Source organism: Orbicella franksi, chromosome 10 (genome assembly GCF_964199315.1).
Source record: "Orbicella franksi chromosome 10, jaOrbFran1.1, whole genome shotgun sequence".
Classification (NCBI taxonomy): domain Eukaryota; kingdom Metazoa; phylum Cnidaria; class Anthozoa; order Scleractinia; family Merulinidae; genus Orbicella; species Orbicella franksi.
Genome location: NC_138154.1, coordinates 4,419,281 through 4,426,780, shown reverse-complemented (window position 1 = coordinate 4,426,780; position 7,500 = coordinate 4,419,281).

Genomic DNA, 7,500 nt, shown 5'->3' with positions numbered 1-7,500 from the left:
GATTTACATTGTTTAAACTTGATAAGTTATTGATGAGTGAGAAAATTAATTGAAAAAGCTTCTGGAAGTGAATTTTTAAGAGACATATATTGGGCATTGTTTGATGTCAAGAGTAAGAATGATGAATAATGTATTAAATTGCATTACATTGCATTGAATGTACATTCTGGCAAAAACTGAAACTATTCCTGGAATATTAGTTAACCTCATTGTAACAGTTAATGGCTAATTCACATTTCTTGTGCAGAATTAATATCTTGTAGAACTGTATGGGCTCGATCCAATATACATATTATGAGAACAGTGTCTTCTTTGTTATTATAAATTAAAACAATAATCAAGTAAACATAATTTGCAACACACTGCTTACCAACGTTCACCAAAGTGCTTCTGTCAGTTCCTTGACTTGTGGCCAGCAGACACAGTGGTTGTTGGATTAGTGTTATTAAATACTGCAGGGCCTGGATTGTTCTCCACATCATTCACTTCCTTTGACAAGCAATGGGATGTAGACAAAATGTAGCCCATCATTTCTGTTCATGTCCAGAATTTCAATGTTGTCAAGTAAAACACATTTAGCTAAGACATGGTAAGAATCCATCCTCACTAAACATGTGATAAGGCATCCGCCGCTTCCTCGACCGGTATTGTTCAATTGATGTCCCCATACTCACAGTTAATATTGTCATGTAGTTAAGAAACAGCTCCAGTACATGTAAGTTCAGCAGTTTGACTGCATTCACAGCTGTTCAAAATGACTGCATAGTACAAGAACATGTATACGATTTACATGATAACAGTAGAGTCCAATAACTAACACTCATTTGTGTAAAGAAGGTGAGTGCTTGCGAAAGCCAATACTTCTCCTGTACAATCCACACTAAACACGAGCCGAGCCTGGATAAGATAATGGCTTTCATGAGCAAAACAAATCTTGTATCGCTGAAGAAATTTTCTCATGAAGATCTAAGTGAAATAACAAAGAGTACAATCTTCGTATTTGCACACCCCGAAAAACAAAATAGAAAAAGAGGCACTTGCAACTACCAGTGATTCCAGTAGTGAATTTGAAGATCTACAGACAGGGATGAACCAGAAGGCTACCTCAAGCAGTGGAAGTTTGGGCCAGAATTGTGGCAAGATGTAGTATTACAGGAAGTCAAGGAGGTAATTACCTTCAACAATAGATGGGATGTCAGCATTCGAACTTGCCAATGTAGAAAAGGAGGTGCATAATACCCTCAAGGACAGGACAAGGTGGAAAAAAACTGCCCCACAAAATGGAAAGGGCACATGCAAGTTTGCTACACAGACTGGAGGAGGTTTTGAAAGTTTTTCATCAAGGAAACCACACTTGCCAGCCCATAGTAAAAACAACCGGAAATGTACAGATAATAAAAGAACCCATTCAAAAATAATCCTAACATCAAACCTTCTGAGATCCAGCCGACAATTGTTCTGTCTGCTTTTCAAAATCAGATGGACTGGCAAACAGTTGAAAAAGAGGCTGCCTCGGTAATGAATAGAAAACAAATATTGAACAAAAAGCAAAAAATTAGAGGAGAAACTGAACCGCACGGTGACAACTTTGAGGCCATTGTTATTTTAAAAGAGTATTATGATGAAAAAGACAAACTTTATGTGCTCAAAATAAATGACAGACGTGGAAACCCTGACCAACCATCATTTGTGTTAGAAAGCAGTGAGGCAAAGATGAAGCTGGCTGTTCCTATGGACGACGAAAAGGACGATTTTTTAACGGAAGAATTTTGTTTCTTTGATGGCAAACACAATAGGTGTCGAGGCTTCATTACATTAACATACCCTGTGTTTCGCGGGAAAAAAATTAAAAACCTAGCGCTCGTCAAAAATTATATTTTTTCACCAGAAAGTTAGCTCGGAACATATACATATTTATATTCGTTTGAATTGTCGATGCAATGACCTTTTCGGGATATTTTTTCCTTCGGGGTCAACAAAATCCTCCGATTACAAAATCACGCCGAACCCACACGGTGCAAAAAAAATCTCTTCAAAACCCTGACTTCGAAGCGATATATCACTTTAGTGTTAATAGCTACCACACATCGGTAGAACGTAAATCTATTCCTTAACAATCCAGCTTTATCGTGTTAAAATTTCAGCAAAATCGAACGAAACCCGAATTAATTAGAATTTTTTTGCGACCTCACTTCCCAGACTTGACCTAACAAAGGACGCTACGGTCGCCCATAGCAACCGAAAAACACGGACATAACAAAGCTGATGTTTCAGCAAAAAAACTCCAGAATTATCACCTGAGAGCTTAAACTTGAATGGGAACATCTTTTTCGAACTTTTTTCAACTGATTTAGATGAAAGAATGGCCTCGGCAGGCTACAAAACAGACCAAGAGAAAAAACAGAACAGGAGAGCATAACAAGCCGATAACATTTCCCCGCATGGCTTTCGGCACGAAAACGAAAATACAGCTTACTTCTGGATAAATTCAGCCTTAGAAGCCAGCAACTGGTCCCAAATTACTTTCTGTATCCTTACAAATGTCCTGACTTCCATCTCCGAAAGATTTTGCCCCAATTTTGAGCAAATAAACATTTCGCCAACACCGACCACCATTACGTTGGCTTGCATACTAAATTAGCTAACTTGACAAACTCTCACGAGGGGGGGAATGACGAAAAGAGCTGAAAAATGGCCTGTTATTGGCTAATGATGAGATCATCCCACTGTCCAAATTTGGTGAGAATCAAAAGTAACGCCAATTTTCTGTCGCGTTTTCAATCTATGGTCACTGGAGTGACCAAAATCGATACTGTGGTCTGGATTGCATTAACAGCGTGTGTCTACCACCCTCTACTCCAGAAGCAAATACCGCTAGCTATCATGGGGGCAGAGAAAGAAACCACAGAAAACGAGGAACTGTTTTGGAAACTTTTCAACAAGACCATATCCAAAGCATCCAATGGCAACTGTAAGAGTTTTGATCCAATCGGTTGGTCACAGATATGGCAGGCACCATCCTCTCTGGAATTGTGAATGTATTTGGAGTTGACGCCAAAAACAAAATTAAATCTTGCAAGTTTCATTTTAAAGATTTGCGAAACAAAAAGGCACAAAAGGCTTGACACTCACAGCGCTAAAGTATTTAAGACCCTGTGTGATGAACTATTGCGCTCCACAACAGTAGCTGCTTATGAAGCAGCAAAGTGGCAGTTACACGTGTTCATTGCTGATCAGGCCGATAGCAACGACAGCCTTTGTATTGATCTGAAGTCTTTTCATTGTCCAAAAATGCAGCGCAAAAATTCAAAAAGACAAAACAGCCTATGGCAAGTGGCTAACAATGCCAGTACACACATCACAAATACCATGCCAACCATGCACACAGCGGCATACCAGCAGGTCCAAACACAACAGCAGTACCAACATCTGTTTCAGCAGTTACCTTATCCAAAGCAAAGTGTGGTCTACAACCCAACCAGTCCTGTGTTGCAACTGATGCCCAACTGTTCATACAATGAACTGCACCGAACGGGTTCAGTTGGCCAAATGCACATGCCAGGTACCCAAATGCAGCCTTTAGCTCCTCCACCAGCATCACCGCAAGTCATGTGGCATTCTGGTATGTCTACCAACAAGTATGAATTTGTCCTACTATTTAGCCTCTTCTGGTCTAGAGGTACGACTGTATTAGACATTTACAAGATAAGTAACTAGGAAATTGTTATTATTTTTTCGTTTTGTTGCAGTGGGACATTGTAAATTGAAATCAGCTTGACATCAGTAACAAGGTCTGTCACAGAGTTGTCACACGACTTTCAATCATGTTTGTTTTTCTTGAGAATGGCAAAAAATGTGTGATTTTTCCCTATTTTTTTAGGAAGTCCATTAAGAATTTGACAAAACGCAACAGAATGAAAGGCAAGCTCAAGTTCATTTATGATTAGTACTAACTGTAAACTATACATGTACACTAAAATGGCTACAGTTACACCCTGCTCTAGAGCTTCCAATAAAGATCAAAACAACTAAAATGACTAAAAGTAGAATGACACATGGTTCATCGCCCACAATGCCGCGACACATCCGGGTTTTTTTTTGTGACCTCTGCACGTAAATTCAAACTGAATAATTATCCCAGCTGTCCAGACAATAAGAAAAATGACCGACATCTACAAACAGTATGTATATTTTGCACGATTACGAGCCTATTAGTCAAGTTTAGAAAAGTTTGCATATAGCTCTTGAAGATGACACATCAGTAGAAAATACGAGACATTTTCTGAGATTTTACTGCAATTAGAACTAGTTGCAAATTTTATTTCAATTTGGTCCATTTCAAGGAATTTTTGGTATGAGAGTAAACTACAAAGCTAAATTTTTCTTTGCTCAAATGCTTGACCAAAAAGTTTGCATATGGCTTTGACCGTTTGTTGCTTGAGATGGCTTTATGCCCAGTTTCAAATGAAACTGATGATTCAAAGTGGTCACAAACTCCAACTTTAGATTTTTTCCACCAAAGTTCTTGCTTTCCCTCTCCTTAGAAACTCCCACGGGAATAGAACAAACCTATTTTGAATCTCCCACTAGAATTTAAATGTAGTCGAAGCTCTGCCTCTGCAAACAATAGAACCCCTTTGGGACTATTACACATTGAGACTAAGCAACAAAACAGCAGTTTAAAGGCTAATAAAAGATGAATAAAAGAGAAAGTGCCAACTCCTACAGCCCGAGCAGTTTGTATACCTTTAACATAGAGTTGAAGAAAGAATCAGTGCTGTGCAATTATTATTTAAAATACCCTTTAGTGATAATTGCATCTGCTAAAAAGAGATTTTTCTCACAAGTGTACCGAAAAGGCGGTATTGTGTAGCCATTGACAACCTACACACAAACTGTCTCAAAAGAGCAAGAAATGCAGAAGGTTGATCAGGAGCTCTTTTTAGAGCTCATTGAATCCCCAATCAACCCTGCTTTCTTACACATATCCACACCGCTAAAACACTGCAACCCGATGTTTTATTTGCACATTAACGGAGAAGCTCTGTGGCAATGGAGTGCCATCGAGAAACCTGAGCAGATGTTCCAGGTGCTCCAGGATAACTTGCTGCCACTTGGATACAGATTATCTTCCCCTTACAGATCTTGTGTTGGGATCCTCGTCTATGGCAAGGTGAATTACCCTACCAAAAAGGTTCCAAACGTTACCAACAACAGAAGCCGCCACGCTCTGCGATTAAACTACTGGTGTACGATTGCCCTCAACCCAGATGATATCAACCAAGGGCCTGAGGAGATCGTCACTAGCCTAAAAGAAATGGAACAGGAACTGGTTTGGCTCAGGCTGGCTTAAGGCGGACTGTTGTTCATTTATGACCAACACGATAAAGAAAGTATACTGTGTTTATTTCCCTTTTCTCTTTATCATCCCGCATCGATGTCATTTTTTTTGGCATACTGAACCTACTATGATAAGAGCGAGTTCAGCAGTGCTAGGAGAGAGGCCGTGAAAAACATAACCACAACGTGCGCAGTAGCCATTCAAATGATGAGTCAATTTTTAGCATACCTTCACTTGCATGTGACAAATTCTCTGCCCTTGCTTGATTCTTACAAGCTAGCAACAGCTGCTTTTCGGGGGGCAGGGAGTAAAATTTATTTCTGCAAAGCATAAATTCTTGTTTGTTATCGCTTTTCAAACGCGCATGGTGAAGCTACTCTTTGTGTTTGTCTGGATTTGTGACTCAAGCTCGCAAGCCAACAGATACTGAAACGCCAGATTTTCTGGAAATTTAATTCTAACAAAGTGCAAGAAAGAATTGCTAGCTGTCCTCCCAAGGCAGCAAGTGATGCTTTGTGATCATCTTAACCGCTTTTAAGAACCGCTTTTTTTTTACTATGGCTAATTAGAATGCTATTGTCCACTTTATCACACCCTGAAATTTACTTCACACTCCCAACCATTTCATTGACAGCAGTGGAATCACAAAGAGACTCGAAGTACTCCCAAAGCTAAGTCTGTTGACCAATCACAGTCAACTACAATCCCGGACAAAAAAGTTGGGACAACAAACGAGTTCTCCCCTCCCCCCACTTACAATGTTGATAATCGGGTGATTTTTTCCCTTTTTGTTGGAAAAACGCGACATTTTCCAACATTGATTAGGGGGGATGGGGGATACGTGATCTAGCTCAAGTGTCCCAACTACTTTTGGCCGGGATTGTCTGAAAGAGATATGCGAGGAATTTTTGAGAGAATATGTGACGCCAGTGATAGAGATAAGGGTGATTGTCACGGTATTTTAAAATTAGATTTCGGGTTAACTATGCACTGTTTCTTTCTGGAAATTGAAAACAATTCTTCTACGTTAATCTAGTCTTAGTGATAAAGTAGAGGATTATAAATACGTCGTAACTGGTAGCTATAGTAAATCAACATTTGCTTCAAACAAAATGGTCTTTAAGGGAAGAATCGATTGTGATGCTAGAGCTCGTGTCTATTGTTTAAGTCCTGTTCGAGGACTTTCAGTGCATAAAGTGGCAGATCTTTGTGGCGTTTCACGTAGTAGTGTTTTCAGAATCGCTTAAGAAGGTGGTGTAAACAAGCGTTCTCTAAGGCCAGCATCAAGAAAAGGGCGTCCAAGAAAGCTTACTGAGAGACAGAAGCGTTTAATTACCAGGAGCATTGTAACGCTAAGAGCCGAGGAAGGGAACTTTTCTGCTGCGCGCATCATGGAACAAGCAGGAATCGACAAGTCTGAAGTCTCGGTAAGGACAGTCACCAGATTCTTAAATGATAAAGGTTATTACTATCTACAAGCACGAAAGAAAGGACTCCTAAAGAGAGAGGATCTGAAAACAAGGTTGTCTTTTGCTAAATGGTGCAAGAAAGATTTACCTGAGAATTTTTGGACTGAGCATTTATCGTTCTTTTTGGACGGAACTGGATTTGCCCACAAATCAAATCCCTGTGAACAAGCTCGCGCAACAAAGGGGAGGACATGGAGAAAGATATCAGAGGGACTTGCCTTGGGTTGTACATCCAAGGGACGAAAAGAGGGAACTGGCGGCAAAGTGTTAAAACTCATGGTGGCCATCAGTTACGGAAAAGGTGTGATTATTTGTGAGCCCTACGAGAAAATGACTGGTGTGTACTTTTCCAATTTCATTGACAGAAACTTTAATACTATGTTTCAGACAGCAGACAAAGGAAATAGTCTAATTTGGGTACAAGACGGTGACCCATCGCAAAACTCAGCACTCGCAAAAAGTGCAATGTCACGGGCTGATTCAACTCTGTTGAAACTGCCACCACGAAGCCCAGACTTACATCCTATAGAAAATCTGTTTCATATTGCCTCCAGCAAACTGAAAGAGCAGGCTGTATCACAGAACATTACAAAAGAGTCTTTTGAGCAATTCAAACAAACAGCAGTGAACACAATGTACTCAATACGGATTGAAACTATCAACAATTTAATCAGATCAATGAATGCACGG